This window comes from Bos indicus x Bos taurus, chromosome 8, assembly GCF_003369695.1.
Source record: "Bos indicus x Bos taurus breed Angus x Brahman F1 hybrid chromosome 8, Bos_hybrid_MaternalHap_v2.0, whole genome shotgun sequence".
Taxonomy (NCBI): domain Eukaryota; kingdom Metazoa; phylum Chordata; class Mammalia; order Artiodactyla; family Bovidae; genus Bos; species Bos indicus x Bos taurus.
The window spans coordinates 63,285,500-63,299,208 of NC_040083.1; the positions used below are offsets into that span (position 1 = coordinate 63,285,500).

Sequence of the window (13,709 nt, forward strand, 5' to 3'; positions counted from 1 at the left end):
ATTAAAATACTTCCCTGTTTATATTTTTCATTATTTATTTGCAATATGACTTCATTTCTAGGATGAGGAAATAGCTGAGATATTCAGTAAGACAAAGCAAAAACAGAGGAGAGGGTGGGGGGTGCGGGACCAGCCTGTAATGTTAAACGTATCGATGTATCTGCTGACACACAGAATGACTAACACCTACGTGCTTAAAGGAGAGAGCTGCAAGCTCCAGTGTCATACGAACTAGCTAGTGTGTGAAGCAGTCTGTGTGGAAGGATACTAGGGAGTGGTGGGGCCTGGCGACAGTGTGGCAAACTAATGCTTCACCTAAAGACAGCACTTGCCGCTCAACTCCAAACATGCTATGCCAGAATGTTGGTCCAGAATCACCAGACCTTCTGATTTGGAAGGGAGAAATAAGAAATCTATATTTTTATTTATTTTTTGGCCACACCGCGCAGCATGCAGGATCTTAGTTCCCCAACAAGGGATTGAATCCGTGCCCCCTGCAATGGGAGCATGGAGTCTTAACCATTGGACTACAGGGAAGTTCCTAGATTTTTAAAATAAAATAGGATCCCTCACATCTTAAAGGGCTTCCCAGGAGGCACTAGTAGTAACAGGAAGATCCCCTAGGGAAGGAAATACAAGCCATTCCAGTATTCTTGCCTGGAGAATCCCATGGACAGAGGAGCCTGGAGGGTTACAGTCACACAGAGCATCTCAGCTCTGAGCATCTCAGCATGAGCACATTTTAAAATGTTGACACTATTTTCAAATTAAAAAAAAATTAAGTTAGGATCAAAACAAATAAATCTGAAATCCGTATGTGGTCCATGTCTATGACTGTACACACTTGGACAGAAAGCCATGGAAACTAGACTGTGTTTTGGTAGAAATAACCGGGTGGGAGTTTGGGGACCCAGATTCCAGGTCTTGCTATGTCACTGACTTGCTTGTGACCTCAGCCTCTCTGAAGGACCTTTTCCCTCTTAGCATTTCAGTCTCTTCCTCTTTAACTGAAGATGAGCTTTGAAAGCACTTCTTGTCTATACTTATTAAGATAGCTATTATCAAAAACCAAAACCCTGCAAGTGTTGATGGGAATGTGGATAAACTGGAAACTGGAACCTTGTGCACTCTGAAAATTTCTCATCATATGGTAATATGATCCAGCAATTCTACTTCTGGGTATATACCCCAAAGAAGTGAAAACAGGGACTCAAAGAGGTATTTGGACACTCGTGTGCATAGTAGTATTATACCAAAAGGTGGAAGCAACCATCTTTTGGAAGCAATGTCCATCAACAGATGAGCAGATAAACAAACTGAGGTTTATACATACAATGGAATGTTATTCAGCCTAAAAAGGAATGAAATTTTGACACATGCTACAATATGAATGAAGACATTATGCTAAGTGAAATAAGCCAGATGCAAAAGGACAGAAGTATGATTCCACTTAGGTGAGGTACTCAAAGTAGTCAAGTGCATAGAAACATAAAGGAGAATAGTGGTTTCTAGAGCTGGGGGACGGGGCAATGGAGTTGTGGGTACAGAGTTTCTGTCTGGGGTAATGAAAAGTTTTGGGGATAACTGCTGGTGCTTCTTGACAACAATATGAAGGTATTTAACGTCCCTGCACTGTAAATTTTACAGTGGTTAAAATGGTAAATTTGATGTTATGTACATTTTACCATGATAAAAAAGTACTTCCTGTTTCAACAATTGGTAGATCCTCCCAATGTATATATCAAAATGTTTTGAATAATTTGGCCCTGACCCCCACACAGAAGGGGAACAAAAAGGGTTGCGGTGGGAACTGCTGTATTTCATTTTTTTTTAAAGAAATATGATGCCAATAGAGGAAAACGTGAACACACTAACTCCGGGTAGCAAGACCATGGGTGTTTAGTGTTCTGCGCTCTGCTGAATGCTCGAAATACTTTGTGATGCATACGTTTGTAAGACGAATGTAACTGTCTCAATCAGGGTGAACCTCGTCCATCTTTAGTTTTTACCTCTATTTTGACGGAAGATTGGGAACTAGTTGGTTGAAAAAAGAGTTGACTTTGCCATTATGGTTTACTTCTGCTGCGTCAAATCCTTTTTGGAGGCAGGTGGGGTTCCATTATTAGGTTTCTGTGTCATGGGGGTGCTGTGGACCAACAATCATTGATATGCAATATTAAAATATGCAAACTCAGCCCTGCCAGAAGGCAAAGCAGCCAGTGCACATACTACTAAGGCACGCACAATTGAGCCCTGGCTCTTCATGTCCTCGCCACCCAAACTGAAGGAAACTTCTCGAGCTCTTTTGAATCTGTCTTTTCACCTATAAAATGGGAGTTATACAGCAGGTAACTTACAGGGCCTGGCAAAAACACTGAGGATGGGAAATGGCTTTGTAAATTCTAAAGTTCTTTATGCTGCCTAAAAGCTGGAATGATCAGTTCCAGGTATAAGACCCAGCATCAAGGCTGTCAGTGGCTTGGCGTATCTATCTGTAAATAAGTGTGGGCATGAGAGCTGTATATAATTATGGCAGAAAAAAATATTTTACAGGCGCTCAGAACTCAAAACAAACCAAGCAGAAACACCCTAGAGGTCATCTCATTTCGCCCCTAATTTCACAAATGAAGAAGCTGAGGTGTGACTCCCCGGCCAGTGCTCTCTGAATGGCCTCAAGCTGGCTCTTTTGGATCCTGCCAGATGTGGACAGCTCCTGAGGCTTATGAGCCAGAACAGGTCAGAACAGATGGTTGGTGCCGTCAGCCACTCACTGACCATAATTTCAGCACCAAGTAGTCTGCTCAGTGGGAGTATTTACTCTAATGGACATTTTTAGGGAAAACAAATGCAAAAAACTAGTAATAAATGGTATTTTAAAATAACCAAAGCATGGTAAAGAAATAATGCAATTGATCTACCTCACAAGGAATAAACTCATACTCTCACATGTAGATGGAAGGATCATTCAATGCACTGATCAAAGATTACTAAGTTAGAAAAAACACCTTTCTTTTTTTTTTCCCATTCTGGTACTGCAAGAATCTCTTGTTTTACGGGGCCAATGTCTTTTATCAGCTTGCTATAAACTGCATTTCAGCAAAGTGAATCCTATTTTTTATTCACCTCCACTATAAAAGCAGAAATATGTTCTTCCTGGAAAGGAGTAACACTTAATTCTCAATAAAATAAACATATTCACACATACACACATGCTCAAGTACAGCCAGAGTCCACCTGGGCCCTCATCTGCATTTGGGGCCTTAGGAGGCAGCCATCAGGAGTCTTATTTGCTAAGGGCCCTGGCCATCCTGGGAGGAAGGGAGCGAGATGGGTGCTGATGGGCTGGGAGGGGATGGAGAAGAAGGCTGCCCATCACCTGGAAGGGAGGGTCAGGCTGCCAATGGGATGAGGTGAGTTGGGCCCCGAGTGCTGCTACAAGGGGGACTAGGAAGGGTTGGGAGTCCTCAAAGCCTGGGTCCTCAGGACCAGCTCACAGGGCTGAGATTACCTAAGGGAAGAACTCTCCCTGCTTCTGGAGCAATGAGTCCTGGCCCTGGCCACTGGAGCAAATCTGGAAGGAACCCAACTCACTTGGCATTAGGGAGAACCAGGGGGTCAGAACTCTAGGAATAAATGATAAAAAATAGGCTTAGAGGCAACAGCTGTTGATATTTTTCCCCTTAAGAACTGGTATGGACTGTGGATACAAAGTCATAGCAGAAAGCCTGTCCCTAAAGCAGTGGTTCTTAAAGTGCAGCCCTGGACTAGTAACGCCAGCATTACCTGGGAGAACCTGTTAGAAAGGCAAATTCTCGGGCCCACCTGAGACGCAATGGGTCAGACACTCTGGGGTGGGGTCCAGCAATCTGGGTTTTAATCAGCCCTCCAGATGATTCCAACATATGTTCAAGTGTGAGGACCACTGTCCTAAATGAGGCAGGATAACTTTAAAATGAATATGAAAAAAAATGCCTTCTATGGCTCGGATATTGTCCCCTTGATTAGGAGACCAGCATGTGTTGATGTGAGTAAGGCAGTTGCAAAATGGGTGAGTAGGACTGGGATCCACATTTAAAAAGACATCACATCTAGAATGATGGAGGGGACAGTCACTGTCTAGTCTGCCCACCTCAGAGTACACCTGGAGTGCTGGGCTCAGTCCTAATTGCATTTGTCAGGGATCATGACAAAGTGGCTCAGGCTCACAGGAGAGAGATGTGGCTACAATAGGGACCAAGAATCTTCTAAGAAAGACCATGGACATGGTGGCAAAGGGGTTGGAAGTATAAAGGTCACAAAGGGTGATATCAACGACTCCTCAGGGATTCCGGTACAGCCTTGGGAATCACAGATCCAAATCCAAGAATTTCAACACTTCAACTCATATTTCAAGCCTAAGGAAATCCAACATCTTGAAAGAAGTCAAGAGCCAGGCAGAGTCAGTGGCTTTAGGGGAAAGCTCAGAGCTGGGAACACCGTCTCGCTCAGGCCAGCGGCAGAACACACCATCAGGTCAGATCAGCTGTCTGAACCTCGAGTCCAGGGGGTCGATCCACAACTTCCACCCAAGCTGGTTCACGGACCGTGGGAGAAGGGGTGACAGGGACCTGTCACTCCGATGAAGCCATCACAATGGCCTCTCTCCTCCAACCACGCACACAGCCTCTATCCACAGGCTTGGTACTGGGGACACACAGCTGGTCCTGCGAGGGCAGGCTGGAGGAGGAGAAGGGGATCAGAGGAGAAGGGGAAAAGCTAACGGAACCAGGAGAGTTAGAGGTGAACACGCTGTTCGGGAGAATTTCTTGGCTTAATGTGGCTGAGTCCCGTTTGAGGCATAAATGGGCCCACCCTGTTCTGTGAGGGAGGCTCGTCACTGCGTCTGAGCAGGCCACAGTCCAGTCCACCTGCAGGCCTCCTCCCTGCTCCGAGGCAGCACCTCTCCGCTAACACACCCAGCTGCCCAGGTGATTCTCCCTCTCTGGAAATCACCTAGAGACTGGGCTTATGAAATAATGGCATTGTGTGCTGCACCCTAAATAACTGCCTTGTGGGTCAAGCTGTTGTCCCGGCTTCAGGGTCCTGGGACAACATTTGCACGCCCTGGAGGTTCCTGTCTGCCTGCAACCTTCTGCTGCACACAGGTAGGGCCCACAAACTCCCTTCCTCTAGACAGCCCCCACTGCAGCCCTGGAACCCCTCTTCCTCCAGCAAGGCAATGTACGGAGCCTGAGGCCAGGAGGCTGGCGTGGCGAGGGGCCTTCTTACACCTCAGGTTTTCACTCAGGGCTCCTGTTTCATTTCATTCCATCTCCTGTCCAGTCACTCCCTAGCCTGTGGGCTCCATACTTTTCTGGACTGCTACCTAGCACCTAGGCACCATCTTCCTTTACACCTGGGCCTCTCTCCTGCCCCAATCAATAATTACGTCTCTTCTTTAATCATCCGATCTTTCTACTCCTGGCCCCCAGCAGCACCAGCAGATCTGACCACGTCAGAAGGCAGGATGGTGAGAAGGAAAGCAGGGAGAAGGGGATGAGAGAGAGAGAGACAGGAAGAGAGCAGCAAAGGACTGTTACAGCTGCAGTTTCTCACATTCGTGCCACACGTCCCAGGCCAGGAGGGCTCTGACGGAAAGTGAAGCACCAAGTGGAGGTGAGGCCTCGGGGACTCTCAAGACCCTAGGACACTGTGGGTCAGCAGCTCCCCCAGACACCTTCCCTAAGGAGGCCACTGCGCCAGCTGTGGAATCATCCAGAAAGGCAGAGATCCAGCTAAAGATGGGGAGAGCCAGGTCTGCACCACTTGCACTTTACAACTCTTTGAAAATTCTAATTAGGTTACGAAATGAACTTGAGAGCAAAGCGAATTCCCAGATCTCCTATGGAAGCTGAGGTAACCTACTTTGTCATTCAAATACACTCGCTATATATAGCCCTAGATTGTGCCGAAATGTCACTCCTCTTACCTGACTAAAGTGTGTAATTATAGATTTACTTCTATTCATTCATGAAATGTGTCTTCACTTGATTAAACAGTTCATTCAAGTAAAATCCATTAAAATATGGAACATGTGAAAATGTGGCTAGTTAGAGGCAGAGGGCACTGCTGTAGTTAAGATGCTAATTAGGATAAATAGGCATTTGAAACACTCAAATCTTTGAATATTCAGGTCACTTTTACTGGGGCTGGAGCTCCCCAAGAATCACCATTAATTTAAGCTAATTAAAAGATTAGCCTGGAGAAGAGTAAACTAAGGCAGGAAGTGATGGGCGACTTCAAACACTGAAGGACTGTCACGTGGGATGGAGGGCACCCCTGTGTTGGAGATGGGCCCAATGGATGAGTCAGGAAAGCAGATTTTGTATTAAAGCCAAATGAACTTTCGAACGGTGGAATAGGCAACTTTGGTATATAGTGAGCGCCCTGTCATCAGAGGTGTGCAAGTAGAAGCTCGTCAGGATGCTGAAGAGGGGATGTTTCTTTCACCCGATGTTTGTGGTTCTAGGAGAGTAAGTTTCAAAACCTTACCTGCGCCATCCCCCAACTCTTTGCCTTTTTGAATTTTACAGTTGCTAAAGCAGCCCTCTGCAGCTCTGAAGTTTTTCAAAGATTTGAGGCATGTACTTACAGTCCCAGAGAAGTTATCCATGTGATTGTATTTCTACCTTTCTAAAACTGATGAACACTTACTGAAGAAACTGTTCCTTTTGAAAAATGGAGCCATCTAATTTTCAGATTTCTATTAGCTCTTAATAACCTATAGCTGAAGTTAAGTATAACTGAAACTTGTTAAAAAGGGCAAGTACATAAGTGAACATGTATGGGATCTACTGCACATATGTGATACTAGCATGATACACACATGACATTTGCACGTTCACACTGCAGAGCCAGTGGGTTGGATGGTGATGGTCCAAAAGGTGTGTCCTATCCTAATCATCAGAACCTATGCAAGTGACCTTACTTAGAAAAAGGGTCTCTGTAGATGTAATTAATTCAAGGATCATCCTGGATTACCTGGATGGGCCTTAACTCCAATGATAAGTGTCCTTATACGAGAAAGGCAGAGGGAGACTTGGGCAGAGGCATAAGGGAGAAGGTGATGTAAAGACAAAGGGAGGGACAGGAGCGATGCAACTACAAGCTGAGGAGCGCCTGGGCCCACCAGAAGCTGGAAGAGGTAAGCAAGGGTTCTCTCCCAGAGCCTTCAGGGAGAGCATGGCCTCACTGATCCCTTGATTTCAGAACTCTGGCCTCCAGGACTATAAGAGAATGAATGTCTCCTGCTTTCAGCCGTTCAGTTTGTGGTGACTCATTACAGAAGCCCCAGGAAACTAACACCCTGGGGCCTCCTGAGATCTGGTGACTCGCTGGTTCAAACCACACTCCCATGATTAAGCCCAGGTTTCTCATTCTGTTTACACTCTCACATCACAGGCTGAGGTTTCCTAAAGGAAACCTGGTTTCCCTTTACTCAATGGCCACTTATCTGTTCCCCCCAAATATGGTTTTTCTCACTTCCCCAGAGTTACCAAGAGCAGGAAAGCAGGCAGCAGACCATGGGCAGCAGTGTTATGAGACATGGGGGTCTCTGTGGGGGCCACCAGCCTCATGAGCCTAGATGGAGGGCTCAGGAGTTCAGATCACTGACTTTGTGCTGGTTTGCAGAGCTGACCACAAGCACCAAGGCTGTCACATCCCTTCCCCAACTAACACGGCAGTGCTGCAAAGTAGGGAGGGGTGGTGCTTTGTTTTGTTTCCAGGGTCCAGCACCATGCTCTGCATGCAGTTGGTGCTCAAAGCTGTGAGACGAATGAGAGAATGAGTAAATGAACAGTGTCCATCTAGTCTACTGTGTAGATATCCTGAGCCCGGGTGGGTTTATGCTACATCTTGAGATGATCATGCAGGGCTGCGACAAATGCCCAGGGGCTGGGCTGCATGCCTCTGCCTGAAGACACAGCCTGCTGATGTGAGGACCAGGCCTGGGGACGGGACTGTGGTCTCTGTGGGCACCCCTTGTGGGGACTCATGGGATCTGAGGGCAGATAGTGTCCCCTGGGACAGTTCCTGTCCTCCCATTACTCAGGCACAGGGTTGAGGGGACCTGTGACCTGAGCTCTGCCCAGATACATCAGCCCTTCCGACAGCTCCCTGCTGTCGGTTGTCCAATGAGTCCACCTGCTGGCTTTGAAGATGAAGGATGGGGCTGAGAGCCAAAGAAAGAAGGTTTCCAGAAGCTGGAAAAGGCAAGGAAACAGATTCTCCCAGAGTTGCCAGGAGGAACCAGTGCTGCTGACACCTTGATTTTGGCTGAGAGAGAGCGATTTTCAACTTCTGAGCTCTAGTACCATAAGATAGTAGATGTGCTATTTTAAGCCACAAAGTTCGTGATGATTTGAATAGGAAATCTGAAATCCTACACATCCTCAATCACCCCTGAGTACAGGAGACTGTCCCTCATTGCCCAGATAGTGGTGACCACCCCACCCACCGCCACCCCCACTAAACTCCGGAGTCCTGTGCTTAAGGCCACCCTCCCTGGCTAAACAGAGGCTGTTCTGAAAGTCTACACACCCTCCATCTTGAGATCCCCAGGGCCGAGACCAGGGCTGCCTGAGGAAGGGGGACCAGGCCCAGGCCCCCTTCTCACATAAGGCATGACCTCCTATTCTGGACTCCCCAGCCAGGAGTCTTCCCTCTGCCAGCAGCCCCAAGGAACTCACCACTCTGCTGGCGGTCCCTGAAGTCAGGCCGCACCGACTTGTTGGAAATGAAATTAGCCTTCAGAACCGCGTTGCTTTCCTGTGACAAAGTGCCTATGGCTTTAATTGCAGCGGTCTCCTGGGACCAAACCAATATTTACAGAAACATTTGGATATTAATAAAACAGGAATATTATCCAGTTAAGATGATGAACACAAACCTCTATAGGAAATCAACAAGATGCGAAGTGCACCTCTGACACCAAAATAGAGCAGCAATATTAGAGAACTCACACCTGTGAGCACTAAGGAATGCGGAACACAGAGTCCTTCTCTGGTTTCTTGAGCCCCATGCCCGCTCCCTGTCACTGGAGGAGTGGCTGAAGGGACAGGAGGGAGCCAGGGGGACAGGAGGTTCAGGCCTGTGAGACATCCCCCCTGCCCATCCCAAGGAGCTGTCACCAACGCTAGGGGAGTAGCATGGCATCTGGGAGCCAGGGGAAGGGTCAGCATCAGTGGGGAAGCCACCAGGAAATAGGTTTCAGCTCCTGCAGAGGCAGAACTTTCTAACAAGAGAGCAAGCTAGGGATGGGAAGGCCTCCCCCACACTGGAGTGAGCTCCCCACCACTGCAGCTGTGCAAGCAGAGGTGGGGTTGCTAGAGAAGGGATTCAGGCATCAGATGGACAGGCAGGAAAGACGGCTGGATCCCCAAGGAACGTCTGGGATTCTCGAGTCTGTGCCCTACTTGAGTGCGACACTTGCTGAGGGCAGCCCAGGAGGCACATGTTCACCCCTGCAGGAACAAGACCACCTAATGCAGCTCCATAAGCTGGAGAAGCAACTGGATCTGATGCCCACCTGCTCACTTCATGGCAGAGCTTAAAGGACTCCTCTCAGACCCTGGGGCCTCACTGCCCTTTTAATGCACAGCTTTCTCACCAGTTCTATATTCCAAGGTGGGTTCTTAGACCTCCACTCCAGTGTTCTGCTTGGACATCCTACAGCCTAGCATTTGAAGCCCTCCTTCTTAGCCTACCTGGACTCTCTTCTTCCTCCAGGACTTCAGATCTGGGGGGCAGGTCAAGGAAGGAACTGACGGCATAGGGGTCAATGGCTCCCCAGAGCCTGCCTCTCTTCCCCCGACTCTTTCTCAGCCCCCTTCTCCCACCCCTCACTGTAAGCCCTCAGGGAGCAAGCAGGCTGTAGAGGGCACAGCAGGATAATCCTGGAGTGAATTTCATCCTCTCAGCAATCTTAGGAAGCAGATGTCATCATTGTGCTCATTTTACAGATAATGGACCTGAAAGGTTATGTGACTCACCCAAGGCCTTACGATTAGTAAGCCAGAGGGCTGAGATTCAAACTCGTGTTTCCAGGAGGGTTGGGTGGAGGGAGAAGAGAGGAGCGGGCTAGGGGGCACCACTGACCCACACTGCTGTGACCCACAGTGACAGCAGCTTGGTTACTTGAGTGTCTTCCCCAAGACTGGGAGGCCTGGAGGGTTGGAACTGTGTTGGAGCCTCTTCATGTGCCCATGTGGGACACATATCATGACCCGAATATTCGGGAGAGAGAAGAGGGCAGAGCTGGGCATATCCAGGGGGCGATCATTTCAACCAGAAGGTGAAAATGATCAGGAGATGGGCGGATGCCCAAGGTGCACTTTTGCTCCTGGCCCCAAGGTCACGACAAAGGAGGCCTTCTGGTGCTGCCGCCGCCCTCAGGTCACTCCCCACCCCTCTGAGGCAGGGGCCGAGCTCACAATGGGCCTGGCTGTTCACCAACCCACCAGCCCTCACTGGACAGTGGAAGAGACTGAGGTCCTGAGAGGGGCTGGGACATGCCCCAAATCACACAGCTGTCCTGGGGCAGAAATGGACTCAAACAGTTTCTTGCCTCCCAAATGTTACCTATAGCCCTGTTGTTAACAGCAGCAACAGAGCAGTAACTCTGCAAAAAGCCACCACCCGTAGCCTTCAGGACCCTTTCCCAAATCCCTGTAATACAAATGCTGCTCCAGGGCACTGCTGGGCCCTGTTCCTTGGTGTCCAGCACCCAGTGCAGGGCCCAGCAAAGAGACCACACAAAAGTGGAAATCTCCCTGACATCAACTACCCTTGGGTTCAGAGATTTATGAGCAGTGGCTCCCAAGTCTGCTGTGTATCATGTTCCCTGGGAGCTCTGCAGAAATACAGACTCCTGGGGCCCACCCAAGAAAGTGGTATGACAGGAGCAAGAGGGAGGCCAGGATCCTGTTTGTATAGAGTGCCCTGGGGTCTTGGTTACACAGCCAGATTGGGGACCACTGGCTGAATTATGCCCTTTCAGCTGCCCTGGTTTGACTGGTCCTTTAGCCTAAACAGAAGCAGAAGATACTAAGAAGAGGTGGCAAGAATACACAGAAGAACTATAGAAAAAAGATCTTCATGATCCAGATAATCACGATGGTGTGATCACTCAACTACAGCCAGACATCCTGGAAAGTGGCGTCAAGTGGGCCTTAGGAAGCATCACTATGAACAAAGCTAGTGGAGGTGATGGAATTCCAGTTGAGCTATTGCAAATCCTAAAAGATGATGCTGTGAAGTGCTGCACTCTATATGCCAGCAAATTTGGAAAACTCAGCAGTGGTCACAGGACTGGAAAAAGTCCGTTTTCTTTGCAATCCCAAAGAAAGGCAATGCCAACGAATGTTCAAATTACCACACAATTGCACTCACCTCACACACTAGTAAAGTAATGCTCAAAATTCTCCAAGTCAGGCTTCAGGAATACGTGAACTGTGAACTTCCAGATGTTCAAGCTGGTTTTAGAAAAGGCAGAAGAACCAGAGATCACATTGCCAACATCCGCTGGATCATGGAAAAAGCAAGAGAGTTCCAGAAAAACATCTATTTCTGCTTTATTGACTATGCCAAAGCCTTTGACTGTGTGGATCACAATAAACTGGAAAATTCTGAAAGACATGGGAATACCAGACCACCTGACCTGCCTCTTGAGAAACGTGTATGCAGGTCAGGAAGCAATAGTAAGAGTTGGACATGGAACAACAGACTGGTTCCAAATAGGAAAAGGAGTACATCAAGGCTGTATATTGTCACCCTGGTTATTTAACTTATATGCAGAGTACATCATGAGAAAGCTGGGCTGGGTGAAGCACAAGCTGGAATCAAGATTTCCAGGAGGAATATCAATAAATTCAGATATTCAGATGACACCACCCTTATGGCAGAAAGGGAAGAAGAACTAAAGAGCCTCTTGATGAAAGTGAAAGAGGAGAGTGAAAAAGTTGGTTTAAAGCTCAACATTCAGAAAACTAAGATCATGGCATCTGGGGCCATCACTTCATGGCAAATAGATGGGGAAACAGTGGAAACAGTGGCAGATTTTATTTTGGGGGGCTCCAAAATCACTGCAGATTGTGACTGCAGCCAGAAATTAAAAGATGCTTACTCCTTGGCAGGAAAGTTATGACCAATCTAGACAGCATAATAAAAAGCAGAGACATTACTTTGCCCACAAAGGTCCATCTAGTTAAGGCTATGGTTTTTCCAGTAGTCACGTATGAATGTGAGAGTTGGACTATAAAGAAAGCTGAGTGCTGAAGAACTGATGCTTTTGAACTATGGTGTTGAAGAAGACTCTTGAGACTGCAAGGAGATCCGACCAGTCCATCCTAAAGGAGATCAGTCCTGAGTGTTCATTGGAAGGACTGATGTTGAAGCTGAAACTCCAATACTTTGGCCAGCTGATGCGAAGAGCTGACTCATTGGAAAAGACCCTGATGCTGGGAAAGATTGAAGGTGGGAGGAGAAGGGGATGACAGAGGATGAGATGGTTGGATGGCATCACCGACTAAATGGACATGAGTTTGGGTAGATTCTGGGAGTTGGTGATGGTCAGGGAGGCCTAGCGTGCTTCAGTCCATGGGGTCGCAAAGTGTAGGACACGACTGAGTGACTTAACTGAACTGAACTTAGCCTAAACTCCCCTTTTCCCAAGGGCCCTGTGATGGATACTACAGTGTACTCCTGGAAACTTCCATTCTCCCAGTTTCTGACAACTCACATATTGTTGGCTACTGACAATTCACATCTGTGTATCTCCCTGGGATTTGCCCTTGACTAAAGGGGGTAGCCTTGTTTAAGGTCACACCCCTTTCCCCAGGGCAGCCTGTACCCAATGGCCAGTCCAGCCTCTTGCCTCGATTTGGGCCACTCTGAGGGGCCAGCCCAGCTCCACAGTGCTCCCTCCCCACAGGTTTGGCTCAGGCCTCTATTACCACTGCATTTTGTGTCAACTTTTTCTTCCACCTCATTCCCTCCTCTGAGCATTCCCCAATAAACCTTCCACAACTCTCAGGTTCCTAAGGGAAACTGACTGAGGCCAGGCTCACCCATGTTCACCTTGGCTCAGCTTAAGCCAGTGGTTTGTTCTCTGTTTTTAAACAATGACACCTCTTACGCTGAGAACTCAGGGACAGCTGCTTGCTTAAGGGTACTTCTGTGCAAGGCCTCGTACCAGCTCAGACAAGTTGCAACCTTTTGACTCAGACTTTAAGCTTGTCCAAATAATTTCTAAACTTCACCCAAAGTCTGAGAAAAGGGAAAAAGTGATACAATTATCCATATTCCCAATATACTAAGCCAACTAGTATAATATCTTGTGTTCGTTGCCCTCACCCACACTTTCCAGCGGGCTCTCTGCTACTGCATTTCTGGAATTTGACTTTTACATATGGCAGGACTTGCACTCCCTCGTCCTGTGACTTCCAGGTAGGCTTGGTCAACAGGAGGTCCTGGCAGGAGTCAGAGGGCTAATGGGAGGTCCCGGCAGGGATCAAAGTGCCAATGGGAGGCCGTGGCAGGGGTCAGAGGGTGGGAGGAGAAAGAGCTCACAGTATCTCTCCCTACCTGCTCCCTGGCTTAGTTACAGCCCTTGTCAAGCAGCCCCTCCTCCCAGCCCCAGTAAGGCTGCTCCTTCCCCGCATTCTCCAGGG

The 13,709-nt window shown here is 48.0% G+C and overlaps 1 protein-coding gene across 2 annotated transcripts in view; it reads right to left on the reverse strand.

Annotated features, from left to right (window-relative positions):
* Positions 1–13,709, reverse strand: part of GABBR2 (gamma-aminobutyric acid type B receptor subunit 2) — a 369,523-nt gene that overhangs the window by 183,543 nt on the left and 172,271 nt on the right. The window lies entirely within an intron of this gene.